The sequence below is a fragment of the Haliaeetus albicilla genome, chromosome 27 (assembly GCF_947461875.1).
Source record: "Haliaeetus albicilla chromosome 27, bHalAlb1.1, whole genome shotgun sequence".
In the NCBI taxonomy this organism is placed as follows: Eukaryota; Metazoa; Chordata; class Aves; order Accipitriformes; family Accipitridae; genus Haliaeetus; species Haliaeetus albicilla.
The window spans coordinates 18,643,343-18,665,224 of NC_091509.1; the positions used below are offsets into that span (position 1 = coordinate 18,643,343).

Here is a 21,882-nt window from a genome sequence, read left to right on the forward strand (position 1 = left end):
ACAGGAACGCTGCTCTCTGGCCTCTCCTAAGGCACTTTGGGTGGAAACACCTGGCCTAGTTAGACAACAGCTTGCTGAGCAGAGAGCGCTTAAGCTTTGGGCACAATATTCGTTTATAGTTTGATAATAAGAATGCAGGCATAATGATTCATTTTTTAAAAATATTTTGGGGCTTTATGCTTTCATATCGAAGAAACTAAAACCTTGGGAATTAAACCATATGAAGAGCAAGAACCTTCTTGCTGCGTAGGCACTGGAAGCAGATGGACTCAGCTCTTGACTTGGGTTGGGGTTTGGGGTTTTTTTGAACCACAAAGCCATAGTTATAGCCGTGAGAAAACCTCTTACATTTTGGACACCAAGATCCTGCTGATTTAAGGAATTTTGAGGATGCCCAATGCAGTTTGGCTGTTTCAAAATTCTGTTCTGTTGTTAAAACAAGTTCATCCCTTGTACCCGCTGGATTGTGGCCATCCCCTGCTCCTGCAGCCGTACCCCACCACATCTTCAGCAGCACCTGGGGAGGGGAAGACTTCTACTGTACATAGCTCCAAATTACCTCATCACTTCTTGCCTCTTCTTTCCATTCGTGTTTTAACTTTTCATTCTTCTCCCTAACGTGGAGTCTGATCTCTGTGTTTCCAGAGGTGCCTCCTACCACCTCCTGCTAGTCCTTTCCTCTGCTCCCCTCGCCACGTGCTGCAGCACGGGCTGCTGCTGACCGGAGCTGCCCAAAAATGCCGACTGCTCCCTGCACCCCAGCCGCTCCCGATGGCTGCGTTTTTCTTCTCATCCTTCCATGCACGAGCAGGGCCCAGCACTGCACAGGCACCGTCCTGCCCTGACAGCTCAGCTGGAGAATCCAACCAAATCTAGTTCACAACTCGCCATGCATGTGGCATGCCCATATATTGTTATTTAACTTGGATGGGAAAGATATTCCTGAGAACAAAACCGAACATCCAGAGTCACCACCAATACTTCATCCCATTATCATGCAGACTTGATAACACACTGAGCTACTCTGCTGCATCACGTTCTCCTCCTGCACATTACTGTGTCTTCAGTGCCTGGTTCTCCAAGTCTTTGGTTTAGGTGGCTTTCTTGTACTTGGGACAATTATTCCCATCTGTTTTATACTAGATTCCATCAGCTGTTGGGGGGTTTTTGCCCCCACCTGGTTGCACCACACTTCAAACCAGCTCTGAACGCACCATGAATCAGCTATCTTTTTTTTTTTTTTTTTTAAATATATGAATAATTTTGCTGTGGGGCAATTTTCAATGATGATAAAAATAGTAGTCCTAAATGCTACCTCAAAAAAGTGGTAGTCACCCACATGCATGACTCCACCTGGTTATTAATAAACTTTGTGCTGACAACTGAAATGCTTATTAATTATGTGGTAAATTTCCAACTTCAAAATTGTCCCACAGCCTTTGCAAACAGCTTGTGCTTCCTTGCATCTGCGGTAAGGCCCAAAGCAAGCAGCCTTTCCGCGAGTCAGAAACAATGGCTGCAAGCTAAGAATCACAAGTGCTCTGAATTATGTGCAGATTAATTCTCGTATTGATGTTAAGGGGGTTTCCTTTCTTGATAGGATCATTTCCTTGAACTGCTGAACTTGGAAGGGAGCCGTCCCCTGGGCCATTGTGCAGGGCTGTGCCGTGCTGGCCGTGGGGCGGCTGGTTTGGGGAGGACTGTGGGTGCCGCTCCCGGCTCTCCTGCTCCAAAGGAGCTGCCTTGCCCCCGGGTTTCATCAAGCGGTGACATGGGGAGTCATTCTGCAAACATCAGCAACGAAGGGGGGGTCCCGGCCATGCTCTGGTGCCAGGCAGAGGAGGAAAGCCCTCGAGATTTCCTTTGGTTTTGCTGCTCACCTGGTGGGGGGGGGTCACTGGTGGGGCTGCTGCTCCCTGAACAGCCCCCTGCCAATTCCCTGCCCTTCCATTGGGAAACTCAAATCTTGTGCTGTTTAGTCTTAGTTTTCTCCTTTTGGACAAAGGGCAGCTCCTCCCCAGCATTGCCTGGTGTCCTCAAAACACCCCATCCCTTCCGGACCCATCACTTGTTGCCGGTTCCAGCCTTTTACCTTTCCTTCCCAGCACCATCCGGGTCCTTCTCCAGCCCCACAGCTTTTGCTCAGCAGCACACATGTGCAGATGCTGTTTAGAGGGGTGATTAAGCAACATCTCCCTGCAGCAATCTCCAGGCTGCACTGCACCAACATCTGCTTCAAGCCCTGTTTTCCCAGTGCCCAGACATGATTTCAGCACAAAGTGGCATTTCATCATTAGCAGAAGCAACGATGCTTTAAGAATTACATGCCTGCCTCATCACACTGCTGCCGATTAACACTCCGCAGTCTTGGAAGAAACAATTCAACAAAAACCAAGGAGCTACAAAGGGAAAAATATTCCCTACGGCCAAGTTGAACGCCCACTGAAATCCCTGTAAGTATTTCCACTGGCTCCAGGGGGAATTGGACCAGTCACTATCCAAAAGACAACCTATAAATGGATGATATTTCTGTGTGAGTCATCTATATATACAGCCAAATTTAGCTTCTTTCTCCAGTGGGTCTTTTGTCTTGTCAGTGCCCTTTATGAGGAGCTCCGTCCTTCTGTCACCTCAATACTTCAATGGCCAGACACCTGGCATTGAGCACAGGGTGGTGACCGCAGGCTGCGGAGCACGAAGCATCATCTCCTGACTTTCTGCTTGAATGTGAATTCGTTTGTACCCTCATGTCAGCATTTGCTTATGAGCATCACCTTCCGTAATAAAAATCTGCTCCCTCCGTTTTGAAATAGCACATCGCCATGAAAAAGGAGGGCTTCAGAAGACCACGGTAGTTTGTCAAGGCATTTTGTTACATGGCATTAAAACAAATACCTGCCCAGACTCATTTCCCAAGGAGCACACCCAGGAGGAATCCTGCTCCCCTGGGATCTCCAGCAATGCTCTATGAAGTAGCTGTCAGCTAGCTGTTGCCATCCTCCCTCACCGATAACTTTGTCTAACCAACAACGAAAGAGTGTGGAGTCTGGAAAAAGATGTCTGGAAATCATACTGGAAAATGGCTTTCAAAGCCATAACGCAGCACTCGGCCATTACCTGACATCTGAAGGAGCGGCAACAGAGAAGGAGCTACACCACCACCTTTGTAGATGCAGACATCAAAGTCATTAACCAGTAAATTCTGTAGCTGGAGATCTTCAAAATGTTTAAAAGAAATAAGCAGCAGCCTTATCTGTTAAAAGGGTTTAAGCAAATTGAGGCCAAGACAGCTCTTCAAGAACATCCAGAAAAACAAGCAGACATGGGAAATAAGTCTTCCAGATCCAAACCCACTCTTGTCTGCTTCACCAAACTACCACTCAACTCAATTTAAGGGGATTTAGGAGCACCCGATGTGTTTTAAGAGGGGATTGCCAAAGACACAGGCAGAGAGAAGAAAAGCAGTAATGAGAGAGAAGCCCTTAAGAAGTAACAAGGCCTCCCTCACACCACGTGTTTGAGACAGAGGAACAAACAAAAGCTGTAATTACTAGAAGGAAACATTTCCAGAGCCAACAATTACCCAATTAAAATAAAGGCAGATATATACAGGATGGGCCTGAGGACACATCCCCAAACTGGCCCTCTATAAACAACGCTTTCTGCCAGAAACTGGGCTTTCTGGCAAGACACAGCCAATCCCCACTTTGAGGGATTCTTCCAGGCAGACAGTTTGTGGTGTTTGTTGTCATTCGGTGCCCTGAAAACACTGTCATCTCATTTGCCTACCTGGGAACTGCCCACCTCGACCTCAAGCACATCACGTGAAAGCCGAGGCTTTTACCAGCCACATCCCTGCCCTCTCCAGGGCTCCAGAAGAACCCATGACCTCAAAGACTCACAGATCCAATGCAAAACAGGATGCTATCGGGTGATGACCAGTGGTACCTCTAAACAGTGTAACAGGATCACATGCAGAAGATGAAAGGAAAAAAAAAAAAAATCTTCATCTGCTTAGTAGATGTTTTTCCTTTAGGAGACAGGAGAGATGGGTTTGGTTGGCTGCCTCCCATGCTTGAAACACATGCACTGTCCATTTGGACCTGTCCAAATTTCATTGACTTCATTACACTCCCACATTACATGGCATGATTGGCCAAGTGTAATCCTAGAAGGTGTTTAATTCTCACATTTTCATAGGCTACAGCCAGAGGCTCAGTGTTAACGTCAGAGATGGTCATAAAGTCATTGCCTCATGCTATGGAAACTGGGTGTACAATGGCTCACTGTCACCTTCGAGGATCATCTTTCCTACACATCCCAGTGCCTTTGCTCTACGTCTCATTTCTTGGTATTAGAAATTAAATTGTCCTCACTCTGCAAGATGAGAGCGCAGATTTTATGGTCTCTGCAGTTAGGAGGAAAACACATTAGAATATAAACATTAATGCAATATTACCTCTAAAAGTGTGGTTGAGCGACAGCTGCTCTTTTTCCCCTAAGTATAATTTTCAACTTCTCAAAATTCCATTTAATTAAATTCATTTGCAGCAACAAAATTAGAATCTAGATGACTAGGGAAATTTCCTTTAATTTACAATTTTTCCACTTTCTTAATTGCTTGGCTCAAAAGCAAGCAGAGCTTTTCTTATCAGTCTTCTGTGCTTATTGTTAATTTTCTTCTATAAACTAAACTCCAGACGTCTTCCCTGTAAAAGCATGCCAGAATTTACAGTGGCACCAAACTGAAGCAATAATTCCTGCAGAAACTAAGCAGCTTTCATTACTGTCAGCATGTTTTTCACATCAGAGGAAAAGGTTGGACAATTCAAATGTCACATAAAAGGTGGGATCATTTTACTAGGAGAAAGGGCTGGAGGATCTCAGTCCCCTTGGTATTTTAGTAGCTATAATTCCTCCTACAAGGCAGAGACTAAACTGCAGAAATCTAGAGACAAAATACTGAAACAAAAGCTTTCTCTTAATTTCAACAGAATTTGGACCAGCACAGGTATGCAGAAATAACCTCGGTTTGCGTCTCCTTCAGCTCTTATAGAAGGCTTCGGCATCACTTTTAGCTGAAGCAGACTATGGCTGCCTAAGACAGGTCTGCAAGGGGGGTTGCCAAACTGAGGAAGCAGCTAGCAGACCTTCAAAAGCAAAATCCATCCTGGAAGCCAACATCGAAGTTCCTCATTAACTCTCTAGTCGCCTTGTGCAGCCCCCAGGAATTCATCCAAGAGCTCTGGGACATTGGGCATTTCTCTTTAAATTCTCTCAGCACCCCAGTTATTGTATTTAAGTTAATTTTTAAGGAAGCCTCCTTTGTCTCTCTCTCTCCTCACTTTCTCCTCCTATAAATTCTTGTTTGAATGTTTGGGGACAACAAGCCCAGGTCCTGCTGACTGACAGTTTCTCAGTCAGCGTGGAAGGTTACAGCAAAGGAATAGCAGTTGTCAAGAGCCCTTCTCTCTTTGACCTTGAAATACATTGTGATTTGGAGGAACCACAGGGAAAAACCCAAGAGGATATAAGAGTAACCCAGTACAGAGAGGGGAACACAGAAATAAGTCTTTTACCCTCACACAAGAATAGAGGCACTTTCAATCTGCAATCACTACTGTGGACAGGCAAATTCAAGAAGACCCCTTAAAGCTAAAAGCCCATTGTTAAAAAAAGATGAAAGGGTTTTTTGCCTCAAGAATGGCCCAGGGGAAAGGCAGACAGCCTCTAAAAAAGCCTGGAGGAGCTCCAGACTTTTGGGCTGTTTTCCTGCAAGAACAGCTAGAGAGAGTGATGCCCAGAGACCTACATCTGTCCACGCTGGACCTGGAATTGTTCCCCACAGTTTGTGTACGTGGTGTTGCTGAACTCGTGGTGGAGGAAGGACTTAAAAGAATTTTTTCCATTTACCAGCCCACACCCACGTTCTCCCACTTTTCAGAGTAGCAGGAAGTCTAGCAAGTCCTGGCGCTGTTATATAAATGAAAATCATCTTAATTACATGGCAACGGACACATATTTATGTTGATGTTTAACAGCTGATGAAGAAATAATTGAAACTTGATTTTTGAAGGAATTCATGACTAGACCATCAGTGCTGACTCCGGAGGACGTTCAGTCCCAGAGGGACTAAGGCTCCAGTGTGCCTTAACATCACTACCAGTGATTGCTAGAAATGTTAAATTAGGAGCCAACTGGTGCTTGCATGGCTCTTGGTCTGTATTAGCATTCCAGATTGCACAACCGATGGTGGAATAACAAAACCACACGGAGAGCCACAGCCATTGAAAACCACAGGACCCAGCCAAAGGCCTGGGCTTTTTGGTTGCAATAGAAACAGAATATTTTCTGAGTAAAAGCAGAGACACATGCTTTCTTCAAAACCTTTGGGTCACACTTAGAATTTAACAGGTTGATTACAGCTAAGGAAAAAAAAAAAAGGCACATGGTAGAGCAATAGTCAAGAATCCTAATGATGGTACTACACTGGTTTTGGTTTTGACCATGAATTACTGTTCCTCATCACAACATAATGTAGTTCTCCATCAATTTTTTTGTTTGTTTGGGTTTTGGTTTGTTGTTTGGTTTTAATTCAGAATTAGCTGGAAAAATGTCAAGTTAATATGCAAACCATCAGCTGCATCTTTTTTTCCACTAACACCACATTCAAAAGCTTTTGTCTGACATCACTCCAATGACCTCACTGTTTCACCATCCGTTTCTGTTCAGCATCCAGATGCATTAGAGTCCAATCCCTCCAGCTTCCAACAGCCAGCCAGAAATAAAGGGACTTTTTCAAGAAGAGGGGAGTCTAGGACTCTTTCTAGGAGCTTGGGGAGAACTGCCCCAGTGTGGAGATCCACAGGGAGCAAAGGGAACAGGAGTGCGAAGAAAGACGATGCTGACAGACACCGCGCTTGCAAGGCACGGTGCTCCATTCAGGACCTTCCCAAAAGTGCACAGGAAAGGGAACTTCCAGCCATCGCCTGGCCTTCGAGCCAGCCCTGCAGCCACCATCTCTGCAAAGCCAGGTGAGATGCTCTGGATGTCCCATCCCAGCCCATACCTGGCCCAGGTTGGTCTCTTCCCTTCTGAAAGGCGATCCCGTTCAGATCACCAACGCCTCTGCAGAAAGGATGAGGTGGCCTGGGACTGACAGGTCTTGGGTCAAGGGTCAGTGAAAATCAGTCCTGATTCTGCAGGGCAAAGTGAAGGCACTTCTACTTCATATGAAATGTTGGTTATTGAGGATTCGGATCAAGATACAGTAGCACATTTAAAACAAGTTTGCAGATGGTAAGTAGGCTGCAAAGGAAAACCCAGCACATACAATATTATAGACAAAATGAAAGCTTGAAAAAGCAATGAATTTAAGGAAATGATTTCTGAAATCCCTAGGCTGTCTGCTTACAGTCTGACCATAATAAAACGACTTTGCTCATTCCACAACTAAAATACTTGACATGCCTGAGGAAACCTTATGTAAACAGGCAAATAAACTTGCTTACATTTTATCTAGCAAAACTGCCATTTGTTGTGGCACTGTGCTGTAAGCATTGACACAGCAAGTAGTTTTCGTTTTCAAAATGGAACAGAAAAGGGGAACAGGTAGTGGGAGAGACCATCCCAGGAAAACCACACAAAAACGTGCAAAATACCCTGACGAGCAACACTCTGCAACAGCTACCTTCCCTGCTCTGCTTCTATAGGAGAAACTTTGATGCCTGGAAAGAACAGCCAGTGCAAAGCAGTAGGCATTGCCAAAGAAGAATTCTAGCTTCTCTATCTGGGATTAAAATCTGCAGTTTTCTGTAAGGCACCTTTGTGATCTCTCTTTCCAAGTGCTCCAGACAGATATTCTTTTTCCATTAGCTGCTTACCATTTGCAGGAGATGGTTGCTTTGGAGAAACCAGCGGTATGCCAGAAGCTTATCCAAAAGGCTATGGTTTGGACATGAATGCAAGAAGGGAATAGCTTTCAGTATTAAAAAGACATTTTCCATTAATATTTGGATGTCAAGTGAGTAATTTCAGCATGTGGAAGCTACCGCTGGGAAGGGATGTTCATGTGTTAGTTAATGAGCGAAGGTCATCTAGCCCATGCAGCCTCTCTGGAACGGAGTGGCTGCTGGAGGTGGAACAAGTGGAGCTTGACTCAAAATAGTATGGCCTCAGCCCAGCCTCTGCTAATGAGTCATTTTGATCTGGGAACATTTCTTCTGTACAGCTGCCTTCAAATCTGAGCGTTGACATGCACAGTTGAAGTCTTCAGAGATGTAGGAGAGTCAGACACCGCTTCCAACACCCCCTTCAAGAACAGGGAGTTCATGTGCTCAAACATCAGGCTCCATGTACGGAGCCTTCTTACTCAAGTGACACAAGTGCTGGAAATGGCCAAATCTTCTCTACAAGTTTTTTTCTTCTCAAAAATACCCACATCCACACATGTTTCCCACACAGAAGTTGGAAGAAAAAAAAATGATTGTGAATATTCAGTATTTTAGATACTTGACTCTGTGAAGCTGAGTATTTAGCCATCTATCTGCAGTCAGAGGAGAGGTGTTCAAGCAGTGGTAGCTCAGCTACACTCCAAACTCTTCCCTGATAGCACCTGGCTGTGCGGGACAAGCAATGCTCAGAGAGCTGACCATGATGGAGCTGCACCTCAGCTGGAGATGTTCAACACCATCCTCTGAGGAAGGTGACCTCCAAACTGGGAAGTCACCTTCAGTGTGAAATCTCTGCTTATAACCCGAATGATTGAATGGTTCTGGGTGTTTCCAGAGACCTTCTGGGTTTCTGCTGGTACCAAGCTGCTCCCTGGAGAAGGAGTTCTGCTCAGAGAGACCGAAGGAAGAGTACACAGAGGTGGTGCGCTGGATGTTTTCCAGAACTGATATGCAACAAGAAGCACATTGGTACAATCACAAGTGAAAGAGGGAGGGATTAGAACAGAGAAGGGAAAATATGAAAGATATAAAATGAGGGACAACAAATCGTGCCAAGAGGAAAAAAATTAAAACTAGGCATTTCTGAGGTGAACGTAAGAGGAAGGGAATGGATCTTACAAGGGAGCGGAATGAGGGAAGATGCTTTGCTGAACACAAAGCTGCTCTGACAACCCAGCAGGGAGGATGCTCTTCTGAAGATTGTTTGCCAAGCTAGCTTAATGCTACGTTTAGCACTTTTATAGTCTAGTCAGGCAAGATTGAGGATGAGGAGACAGAGCAAATGGAGGGCAGGCAGGAGGGACAACATTTGTTTAAGTCACAGGTGAGGAAGCCAAAGCCAAACAACCCAGACTCAGCAGCAACAGAAGGAAGAAAGCTCCAGAGATGCTCCATGGGCTCCCAAGGTTTGGATATTTGGGCTGAAGGCTACTGGTGCCCAAGTTCTAGTGAACTGGGAGCAGCAGAACAACTTGAGGGAAGCCACAGGATCCCAGAGCAGGCATCTTGGGATAGCAAGTCTGTCTGCAGGATCTCTGGGAAGAGAGGAATCCCACAGACACCTTTACTAGAGCCAACTCTTTGTACCAGCGACAGAAGGGAGGCTGAGGACTTGCTCCCAAGCAGCAGGAGGCACCTGGAGACCAGGATGACCCATTTTAAGAAAGTTTTGCAGCTATAGAATAGTTCACAGCTGCTCTGTGGCAGACCAAGGCCTGGTCTACCAAGTGTGACTTAATCAAATAGTTTAACCTTTGTTCCCATGATTTAATGAATGTAGGAGTAGGAAGAAAAGCCCCAAGTACCTCCTACATTCATCCAAACCTTCCATTTGGTTCTGACATTCCTTCTTTCCCTTCTCCCCTTTGCCTCCCAGGGCCAATAGCATTTCCATGCCATAAGCTGGAAACAATTAATGCAGAGACAACAGAAAAACATCCTTTACAGATTAGTTCACCTAAGTAATTGCATTAGTGTTCTCAGCAAAACTGTGTTGAAGCCAAAAGGCTCCTGGCTTCAGTGACTGCAGGTGGTTCCAATTAGTCACCCTCTTACAAGTAAAAACACAGGCTTGCTGCAAGTGACAGCAATTCTGCTCCTACAGTAATTGTGTGACACAGTTATGATATATTTGACTGCCAGAGACATGGCTATCTACTCTCCAGAAACAGATTACTAGAACCAGAAGAATGTGGATGGAGTTTATAGTAAACATAATTATACTACTACCTTACAGTGGTGGTACTTTTTCTACATAAGGCTCATAAAATGCAAGGCATCTATATGTGCAAAATGTGATGGAGAAAAAATCCTCACTAAAATCCAACAGATGAAACACAGAATAAATTCCAGAGTCTTTGCCAGTATTAAGCTAGCAGCAATTACAGCCACTGGAGACCAAAACTTTACAGACGTCTGCATCCCATCAGCACATAGTTACAGAAGGACAGGTAATGGTTCACAAATACACCTCATACCATGGTTTGAAGGGCCACACTAATGTGAACATGCACTTACTACCTGGATGGAGCTGCTGCTGCTATAGGTGTAACCGTGGTATTACAGTACTGTATTATAGATTTAAGTACATATATTAGGTACATTAAAGTACATTTCTATCTATTTAAACAGTTTACTTAAATGGAGCAGATTTGCATGGCTGACAGCACTAGCTAAAGCACTTGCAGCTGGGCCTCAGCATCATTCCAAGCACAATGCCAAGGTCTGCAAAGTCGAGATGGGGTAGGAAGGGACCGAACCAGAAGCTGTCTCACACCCGCTGTAGGCAGGCAGGGCCAGGGCCATCACTAAAGGGCTGTGAGCAGGTGCTGCTCACTATCTCACATTTGCATATCCTTGGTTGAATTCTGGCCCTGGTTAAAAATAACAAGTGAAACAGAAGGTAAAGACATCTTTCCACAAAGGAGTGGGCTGGAAGTAGATACCTCAAAGGTACATCTATGAATAGAACCCTGGTGGGCGAAGCTCTTTTGGAACAGCAGCACTAATATGTGTCTTTGCTTTTGGACCAATGTGTGGCACATACAGGTCACCAAAAGGTGTTACTGTCAGGGCTAAGTCAGCCCAGCAAGGTACATATATGCCACAATCCATACAATTAACAAGCCCAGAATTACGAGGACGTTGCGGCAGAGCCTCATTCCTTCCGACAGGTCCAGTTTTAAGAGTCTAATGGGAACTGTGATTAATCAACAGGGTAAACTCTTTCACTTTTTCTAGGGGCTGTCCCACTTTCAGCAGGACAGCCTTGCTCAGCTAAGCCCCCAGCATGGAGCAGAAAAGCCATCCTTTGCAGAGCAGCTGAAAAAACAGGAGTTAATGTGTCTTCCCCTTTTCCATCCCTCTCTAATCAGCTGCCATCCCTGTTGAGCATCTAGGAAAGTCCCAGAAGTCAGGGAAGAAAATAATTTTGAGGTAAGAATCATTGCTTTGGGGATGAAGTATTAGAAGCAGGGTGTAAAGAGGCATGGTACATTGTAATGCATGAGGGGATTCAATCAAGCTTAATTTCCTCTTCCGCTATTGCAGCTAGGAAGAGTCTGTGGAACTGTAAGAGATGTCAAATGCTTAAACCTGACAAGTTAATTCCCTGCATTGTGGAGCCAAAACCAGATGTGAACCTCCACCTGTTGTAAATCTCCAGCAAGTTCTGTGTGCTTAAGGGATGCCTCGTGACCAGCTGGTCAGGGGAGATCCTCTCCTCCAGTCTCTAAGAACCACCCTGGGCTTTGTAAGGAGCCAGCCAGCTTGTATACTCTCCAATATTTAGTTCACAGCACTGTCCGGGTCCATACAAGGAGCTGGGAGACCTCCTGGATCTCTCAGGGGAGGAAAAGCACCAAGCTGCACCTGAGGTATGGGTGAGCTCCTCTCTAACCTAAATCCAGCCTGAAATACCTACCTCAGTTTCTTAAGCCCAAGTGTGAACTATGCTGTGATGGTCTCCATCTCTTAGCAAAAATCCCATCCAGGATATAAGAACGCTTTCTCATTATCATTATACTGTCAAAGTTTGGGGTTCAGTGGATCAACATTTCGCAGCAAATAAGGATTTCGCTGGAAAATTCCTAAACTGGATGTAATTTGCTCCTAAATGTAATAAAAATTCCAGGCTGGATCCTCAAGTGCTGCAGCTCCAGCGCCTGAGGCAAGGTGGGGTGATGCCACCTCAGCAGGGACCTGGCACACAGCACTTTGGGCAGCTACTTTCCTCTCACTTTTTATGGACATTCCAGTTTGCCTTTACCTTAAACAACCCAATCTGCAGTGGGCAGCTGTAATTAGATCTGTAGCTTGCTCCTTTTTTCACATCTTGCTGTTCAAGCTGTCACAGTGATCTCTTGCTCTGAGCTATCTGTAAATCTTGTGTTTGGCTGTGGATGGTGCAGGCCAATACATTCATGATTCAATGTTTGTCTCGATCTGGAACAAGTCAGCTTTGCCTTTCAGGACATGGTTATCTACTCCCATGTGGTGTTGTCCCCAAAACCCTGCAAAAGGAGTTCTTGGCATTGCTCTGTTCCTGTCATTCCCTACAAATCATGTGGAGGTTGGGAGAAAAATATCAGAATAGCACCTTAGTACTTATTTATGTCAAGGCAAAATTAAAAAAAAAAAAAAGTGTAGGAGTCAGGCAATGTCCATCCAAGTTGATGGGCAAAGACTTACAACTAATCTGCAGCCCAAAGCCATACAGCGCCACATTCTGGGAAGAGTAAAGTTCCTTCTAAACCACGTTCTTATTTAGAGCTTAGTGATAGGCAGCCAGAATTTTCTCATCAGTTATGCAGAAAATGGATTTAATTGCTGGCCATTCAAAACTAGGCTTCTAAATAGACCTCCTTGTCACAGCAGTGGCATCTGACCACAGCTCAGTTGCTTTGTCTTGCATCTGCGTGTTTAAGATGTTGCTGAATCCCTGTGGTCAGAGGAAGACATTGACCGTGGAGACAACCGAATCTAAACAAGAGTCACAGGACAGCAGACAGTGAAGGGCTGAGGCTGTTCCAATGGTGCTGATACACAAAGGCAGGGTAACACAGACCTTAGGTGTATCTCCTTGTCTATGCATGCAAGATCCAGATCAAGGCTTTGACCAACCGTTGGGTAAAGCCATCACTAATGATTTTGAAAAGCCATACCTCTGGAGGGAAGGTATGCATGGAAGAACAACCAGTTGAGTACCCCAGCCTCCACACTATTAGATCTGTATCTAAGAATGCATCAAAGAGCTCAGAGACTTACCCAGTGGCAGTAAAATACCTTAACTGCTTTTTCAAGCCTCACTTGGTGACACTTGGGGCTCTTAAGCATTGACTAGGAGTGAGACAAAACATTTCTCTCTGCTAAGATTTGCCCCTCCTGACTGCCTACACATCTGCAGAGGCTCAGAGGCACATTTCTTTCCCACTAAGCGTCTGGTTCAAATTAGACTCAGAAACTTGTTCCAGATACCAGAACACAGAGAACTCGTGACTCATGCTCCGTCATGTCTATTCTGGCCCAGAGGAGCCTGGTGCATCCTGCCAAGCAGGGAAAGGAAAACCCAGGGATGCTTTAAAGGGTACAGCGGGAGGGTGCTGCAGCAACAGGGAGCTGCCAAGGAGTCTGCACATCATGCATATACTCAGCCAGGACTTGCAAGCAGAAGTCAAGCCTCTGATACAGGTGATTTAAGGTCTAGGATATATATTTAATTCCCACAACAGGACGAACACACGCTTCTGAGCAATTCCCAAGGGAAAAGTTGCTCAAGCATGGCAGACTACCTTGGCAAACCTGTGCAATGATGGAGATTCAGCATTAAAGGGAGCTGGAAGATTGATTACGTGGTGACAAACAACTAGCGAGATATCTTGCTTAAACCCCTTGTGATCAAGAACATTTATGTGGATACTAGCCAAAGGTCCCCACCTTTCTTTTCAGCTACTATGGTGTCTTTCCAGCCACTGAAAAATTCGGCTTGGTTTTTCATATAGTATCTGCAGTGACAGCCTGAAAAAAGAAAAAGTAATCTCAAAGGGATGTTTTTTTATGCATGGGGAAAGCCCGGGCAGGATTACTGCCCATACCACCTGCCTGCAAAGGAAGGAGACTGAACCCTTTGTTTTGTCCCACGTGCACCCTTCCAGGGTGCCAGGGTAACAACCGAGAAAGACCAACCTAAAAGCAGAGAGTTTAGCAGCAACCTACAGAGGTGATCAGCAGAATGGAAAGCGGGATTTGAGAGATGAAACTCCTGCAGTTTTCTCGTGTAATGAATTTCTGGATAGTGAGCTGGCAATGGAGTGCACCACGTTCCCACAGAAACTGTCAGGGACCTCTGAGAGCTATGGATGTCTCTGACCACCAGCCAGCAACGCTCCCCTTCACCCCACACCGGGCTGAGACCTTCCTTCATCACGGTATCGCAATAAAATCAAGTCCTCACAGAGCTGCCCACCTGGGTGCTTTATTTCCCACCCAGAATTAAACCAGATAGAGTCCATTCAAGTAGAAAAGCTATGAATGAATTTGCTGCTAAACTCCACATTTTATACTGTAATAAAGCCTTCCTGAGATCCTACTACTCTTAGACACTAAAATTTATAGGAATCCTTAAAACTTCATTTCCTTGTACAATCTTTTTGCCTTTTAAAATGCATGCTGCTCACCAAAAACCACCCAGACAGCAAAGTACGATTCAGCCCAGGCACTCTGTAGCCAAGCTCACTGCACACCATTGACTCGTTTCAAGAAAATTAACTCGCATAAAAGAAGTGGATAAGGATTTGCTACCAATAGCCAGAAGTTAAACAAAAGAAATCTCAGCATCAGAAAGCTCTTCTCTTTCCATTAAGGTACCATGGTAAACAGAATTTAATCAAAAAAAGGAGCTCATAAAAATATCTGTATATGAAGGCAATAGTGGGGATGGTAAAGGCAGAGTTATTTTGATAATTCATTCTTTGAAAGACTCAAGATCTGTACTTCTCCACTTCAATTTGATGATGCTTGAACTGGAGAATACAATTTCAGAATTAATATGCACACTGAGGACATTTGCTTTATTTCATGTCTATTCCAATATAATTGACTATGAAATGACATGAATCAGTTTTAAAAAGCCTAATAATGCCTTTTGGCTGAAGATGAATTTAATGAACTCATAAACAGCAGAAGTTGTTTAAAACAGATAATTCCACAAAGATTTAATGTTACATTTTTTCCATGTGTCCAAAATATTTTCTCAATACCAAGTAATGAATGAGCAACAACAAGAAAATCCTAGAAGAGAGCTTGAAAGGGGAAAAAAAGCCCAAGACATGAAATGCAAGACAAAACAGGGCTCCTTTTGCTTGGGTGGCCACTGTTCCCACCAACCTCATCCCTGGCTCATTGCTTTCCATTCAAGTTCTGTATTTATTTTTTTTCCCCTTGAAATTACATTAACCAACAGCTTAAAATGCCAGTCCCCCAAGACTGATAGCTACCACGAGAGCAGGTACAACATATGTACCATTACTGGAAGCTTCCCAATGGCCCTTTCCTGCCGTGAGATGACCCTAATGTAAAAACTGTACCATGACGCAGGGCTGTCACATCATACAGCACAACTGCCTGTGGTGAGGTATAACCCCATTTTCTTTTTTAAAGCCACCTTCTATAACACTGTGCAGACATACTGCTTATAGAAAATTGCCTAGCTGGAAGGGACCTAGACTTCAAGAAATCATGAACTTCTGTCAGGATATGGAACAGTGGAAGCTTGTTGCTATTTAGGCTTTTTTTTTTTTTTTTAAATACTGGTCTTAGCTACAGTTTACTTTTCCCACTTAGAAACGTGGAAAAGTTTGTTCAGCTTAAAATTTCCTGTTTGGCATTAGCAGCTGCTGGCTATAATATTTATAAATATTTCAGCAGACATTTCTAGGAGAATCTGGTTACAATTAAACGGCGAGCAATGCGGCTCTGCAGTCCTTCACAGAATTCGCGCCACCCGAGGTGACCCACGGGAGAAGAAGGGTTGCTGCTCGGCGAGCCGCATGTGCTGCGAGGCGAGGGTTAGCAGCCAGCAGCATAACTTTAGGGGACCTGTTTTTAACCAGGAAAGTAAAATCACTTGCTTGTGGTACCCAAATATAGTAGCTTGGGAGGAATATTAGGTCAGCAGGCCTGGGACCACCTACTCCAAGCATTACTCATTGTGCTTCCCTCACTCCCCAATGCCCTCGAGCATCCCCAGGTTGTGCGGTGCAGAAACATGCTCCACGCCGAGCATCCGTCCCTGCCCATCGGCCCCACGCAGCCCAGCATTTTGTGCTCTCCCTGGTACACCCAGCCTCAGTTTCCCTTGATTCTTGTTAATATGACCTAAAGCTAAGCAAGTTGGAATGAAGGGCAGGAGGAAGAGCCCAGATGAAGACAACAATTTGATTTCCCAGGCACATCTGCCCACAGCTTTCCGAAGCATTCACCTCTGCTGAACCAAAGGCAGGTTATTTCTCCCCAGGCAGCCACCACCTCACTTCAGGGCTTCCCAGGGCCAATTTCTTCCCAGCTTTTTTTAAATAGCCTCCTATATAACCTGGACTGCTGCAATCCTTAAAAAAAAAATGCCTTCAAACATGTCAGCATCTCGGACTCAGCAAGAGTTTTGCATGGTTGCCACACAGCGTCCTGCGTGGACATGCTTTCAACCCTCAGTGCCATCACCCGGTGACAGGCGGAGGAGGAAGAGGAGAACACGGCTTCCCAATGAGCCAGCTCACCCTGAGGAGTCAGGAAACCTGATAAACAATGAGGCAATGGTATTGCCTCAGAAACCACTAACCTGAAACAGCAGCTGCCCTTTTTTACCGTAAAGGTACTTAGCAGCAGAGAGATTACTCAGAGGAATGGCAGGTGGAGAGGACATGTCTGCCAGTGAGTTGCTTTCCCCCAAACTGTCTGTTTTTTGCCTCCTTAACACTACCTCTTGCCTCCTCACTGTGTAAAGCCAGGGCAGCCCCAGAACCCACTGTGCCCCAGTGACACCAGCCTCACAGCTGGGACCTCTTGGCAAGCACAGTTCCCGTGCCCAAGCCTAGGCGGTCAGGAACGGGTGAGCATCTTTCCTGCCCTGTCTGCACACGCAATGGAAAGAATCTCCCAAATCTCCAGCAGGAACTCTCTGGGCACAGCACAGGACCATGTCTGAGCTGCACAGCTCAACCAGTACTACTGGGGTCATGGTTCAGCTCTGATACAGCTCACAGTGTCCCATCTTTTAGGGCCTCAACTGAGAGCACAGGCATTTCAGAGAAGCTTGGAGCACAGGTCATTTTATTACCGTTTCCCTAGATTTCAGGGTAACAGCAGCAAGAATGTAAGGTAGAAGCAGCCCCAAAGAAGAAAGCCCATAAACAATTCTGCAGTCAAAAGCTTTTATGGGAAAAGCGACTTCAAGTTCCTCATTTGCTGGTTTTACGTAAAAAGAGGCAAAATATGCTGAGCAAATAAAAGGCATAATTGTAGAGCCTCACCCCCAGTCTGTTTCCTGCTGTATGCAACAGCACCATGAACTTCTTAAAGAGCAGCATTTCCTGAACCTCAAGTGCTCGCAGATGGTGTTGTCCTGGAGCACTTTCTGCTGATGTTCCTCGGTTCCCTTTGCCTTGCGTGACTACTCTGCAGCTTTGGTTTATTTATTCCACTTTTTCCTGCTCTTCAGTTACGAGCTAAGGAAGGGAACCAGCCACTTTTGCTAGTTTAATCACTTGCTGGTGCCAGTGCATGTCCACGGGGATGATTAATGGGGTGTGTCACTACTATTCATGTGAGCAAAGATTGCAAAATCGGGTCCCTTTGGCTTGAGTGCAGGGATGGACGTACCATTGTCAGGGATGGACGTACCATTGTCAGGGATGAGTCTGTAAATCTTTGAGTGCTTTGGGTTCTGCATGATGAGAAGGATGAGGATCTATTATCTGCCTAGGAGTAGGACCAGGCATAGCCAGACTTGGTAGGACACCCTGTCCAGCCAGACCCACAGCCTGAACCCTGAGGTTGCAGCTCCAAGCTGGAAGCCGCATCACCACTCGAGCCTATCCCATGTCCAAAGCCACAAACAGCACTGACAACATTGCTAGAACACAAACCATGTTGGGTACAGGGATTAGGATGCCTACAGCTTACAGCAAAAGGATGTGTCTTCAGACCAGTATTATAAAATCAGCCTTAATTATAAAGTCACAAATGCTGTCACAGTTGTCATGATACTTCGCCTTTCTTCAGAACCATCCTCCAGCTCTTCATGGAGGTTGGTAACTCCAGAAGTGCTGCGTGTACAAAGGTAGTGTTGTAACACGTGGGGGTTATGTGGGATTTCCACCTAACGGTGGCTAAAAAAGGTCACTTATCCCAATTGTAAACTTTGAAACAAAGGCAGAGAGCTAGACAAGCTACACAGAAGCACTGGTGGAAATCCTGAAATTCATTAATTCATCCTCCTGCCTTCACAAAACCAGAAATTCAACAAATGCCCTCAGAATGCCTCCAGCTTCTGCACAATTATTTTCGAAACAGATTTTGATTATTCTCCCAGAAGTAGCAGTTAAAATATAACTTTGCATTTTTCCGATGCACAAGCTGCACATGAAAAAAAAATGAAGGTGTGACTTCAGGAGTCCGGTGAAGTCCCACTGGAAAGATAGACTGAACAGAGAAAGAAGAGACAGGTGGCAAGTCAAAAGGCTAACAGGCAGTCAAGCTCTCTGAAAAGCTACAGAAAAGTCACGGGTAATTGTACCAGGACAGAGATGTGCCTGGGCCAACTCACAGCAATTCTGTAAAGAATTTTACAGTATTGTGAATGGCAGCATCCGACAAACAGACCCTTCTTGTCACCTTCCTTTCCAGGAGGTAATAACTGATCCTTAGGAAAGTTATTCTACCTTAGCAAGAGGATGCCTTCATGTGGCACAGAGTGCTGCATGACTCACTGGACACTTGATACCCCTCTCCTCTCACACCAAATGACTTCTCCTAGGAAAAGTGATGAGCTTTTGCAAAGTATTTAATCATAAAAAAATATTAAGAAACAGTAAGGCATCATTCATTGTTGGAAAGAAAGTCCCCCTAAATATTTTTCTTTGGGGAATTTACAGATTTCTGCAAAATCTCTCAAATGTGTCACTGAAAAGGACTTGGAAGAAAAAAAAAATGCAAGAGTTGCCTGATCCACAGCTGGATGCCTCCAATGCAGATTGCTCCTTTGAGCCTATCTTTCACCAGCACTAATATTACCCTTAGTTTTTCTTTCTGCTCCTCCCGAGACAACAGCTAACAGGTGCAATGGCTTTCCAATAAATCACGCAGAAGCAAGAATGTGTGTACAGCAGAAAAGCAGGGAGTACAATTTCTTCCAGTGATGGCACGTGGGTGGCTTCACCCTTGCCTTCAGATTTGACTTTCAGGGGTCACCCTTCTGCAGCACATCTGGCTGCGATGCCTTCACTTCATTCAAGCCTCTGCCTGCCCTTTGACACACACGAAGGCTTTTGCCTTTCCAATTTTCATGTAACGAGGCGCAGGGAGCTGCCGTCACCCACCTCGCAGCCCTCCAAGCCTGACTCCCCTCCCAAGCCCCAGCACTTGGGGCAGGTCAACTCCCAATCTCTTTCGTAAGCCAAGCAAAGAGTGCTCCGAGATTTCCACGATGCTGGAAGAGCACGTGTTTTCCAGTACGGCGCTGCATGTGACATCTCTCCCGGGACAAAGCACAGCGCTGCTTTTTCTCTTGCTTTAAGTATATTTGCAGAAGGCCACTGGAAAGTAAAAGAATTTTCTAGAAAAGCATCTCTGGCTCTTAAGATTTAAATGAGAAAAACCACCACATTAAGCTTCCCAAAACGCAGTATTTCACATTCGACATTTGCTTTTCCAGCCCTCCAGAGGTGCTGCTTTCTTTTTACTGCTCCAACCCAGGAGAGCACTGGTGCTCAGCCGGCACAGGAGCTGCCCACCAGCATCAACCCGGCCATGGTCACTAGGCGTTGGTGGGATTTCAGGACTTAGAGCACACGCTTAGAAGCTGTATTTTTCCTAAATGGATTTCTGCATACATTTAATTATTTTGTTGAACTGCAGCCACTGCAAGTGAAGGAATCATTATTCTAAAAGAGTAAACAAGGGCGGCTGCACATTCCTGCAAATTTTCAATAGAAAAACACTCTTGACTCCAAAGGAGGAAAAAAGCAATATTCTCCTCCAAAAGGCTCTTCTTTGCTCTCAGTTTGGCTCTTTTTGCCCCAGCCCTGAAGAGATTTCCTGCAGAGGACAGCCTGGTTGGAGCTCATGGTGGCATGCACCCACACACTCTTGGTTTCAGGTGGAAATCCTCTGACAACGTGAAAAACCAAAAACCACTGGTGCAATATGGTTATGTGCTGAACACCTCGGTGGTATTTGCCACAGGAAAGCTAATCCTAAATGCTGCTTGTCCCAGGGCTGCCCCAGGTTCTCCGCAGCAGCCCAGACCCTCGCCCAGCAGCACCTTAATCAGGTTTTGCTCCCTCCTCACCCCCAGTGTGTTGCTGTCTGGAGACTCCTGGAGCTGCAGGGTGGGATGGGATGGGTACCCAGGGGAGCCCCAGCTTCTCCATCCCACCACAGCCCTCGGCTGGGACATCCCTCAGGTTCCCACATCCAGCCAGGCTCGCGGGAGCTCCTCGGCCAGCACTTCCCCACGGGAGTTATGTTTCTCCTCAGCAACAGCAACTTCCTTCTTCCTTTCACTTCCACCTTCTGTCACATTAAAAAAAAACCCTTAAAAAATATTTCTTTAGAAAGTGACAGACAAATTTTATATTCCCATCATCTCAGCACTCCTTATTTCCCCATCTTTCAGCTGCTTTCCTCTTGCTTCCTCTGTTTGCTCCCCTTGAAAGCTGAAGCATAACATCTCGCTCCCCTTGGTGGGATGACTGCCAGCACCCATGCTCGCTCGCTTCACAGGAGTGAAGGTACAGGAATGAATATCCAGGGGGGAAAACATCCCCAAAGTGTCACTGAATCAAAGTGAGAGATGCAGTCCCTGCTGATCAACTAAAGCAGCTCAAGCATTGCCGTTAATCTAAGCCATCTGGGTAACCCTCCCTGAGCACAGTATGGTGAGAAACCAACTTGGAGCAGGGAAAGGGAGGGAATTAATTCATCTCAAGAGCTTCCACCAACATGAACTGTCATCTGGAGACACCAAAGCCCTGGGGAGCTTCCAAGCAGAGAGCCCATGGGAAGGCACCCTGGGATGTCTTCCTCGGATGTGGGATCCTGGGGAAGTTAGAGAGGCAACACAAGAGGGACACCAGCCCTGCACCCGCAGCACCGCAGGGAGCTGCTGCTGGCACCCCACAGCAGCTCGGGGGATGGAGCAGGCAGCGGGAGGAGCGAGGGAGGGAGCGCTGCCGGAGAGCCAGGAAGGATAAGCAATGGGATAAAGCAAAAAGGGAACTGGATTGAGACGCTAACACTCCTCTATCTGCTGGGACTCGTAAACCTGGTGTCCCCATCAAAGCAAGCCTGGCAAAGTCAGGCCATATGCAAAATGCGAAGGAGACCATCGCTGCGGCACCACCAGCCCCAGCACCTGCCCCTAAACCACACAGTGGAAAGCCAGGCTGTATTCCCAGGGGATGAAACCAGCTCTCTCAACAGATAGGACTTCTTGTAGTTACTAAGCACATCTTAAGCAAAGTTTCCCCTACTCCCATCTAAAATGGTTTCATTTTGCAAAGAAACACTTAGTCACCTGGCCAGACACCAAGAAGGTACCAGCAAGGGGCACTCACCTAGATGAGGATCAGATCTACTTTCCACCTTCCCAAGTTGTGAAGAACTTTCTATCACTTAGTCATGAAGCATCAAGGAGAACAAAAAAAGAAGAAAAAAA

The 21,882-nt window shown here is 45.7% G+C and overlaps 1 protein-coding gene across 1 annotated transcript in view; it reads right to left on the reverse strand.

Moving 5' to 3' along the window:
• The window catches only part of SMAD5 (SMAD family member 5), a 62,072-nt gene extending 54,031 nt beyond the window's left edge, over positions 1-8,041 (reverse strand). The window contains exon 1 of the mRNA XM_069772596.1: positions 7,884-8,041. The gene's annotated coding sequence lies outside the window, so the exon portion shown is untranslated. The remainder of the gene's footprint in view (positions 1-7,883) is intronic.
• Positions 8,042-21,882: the final 13,841 nt, after the last annotated feature.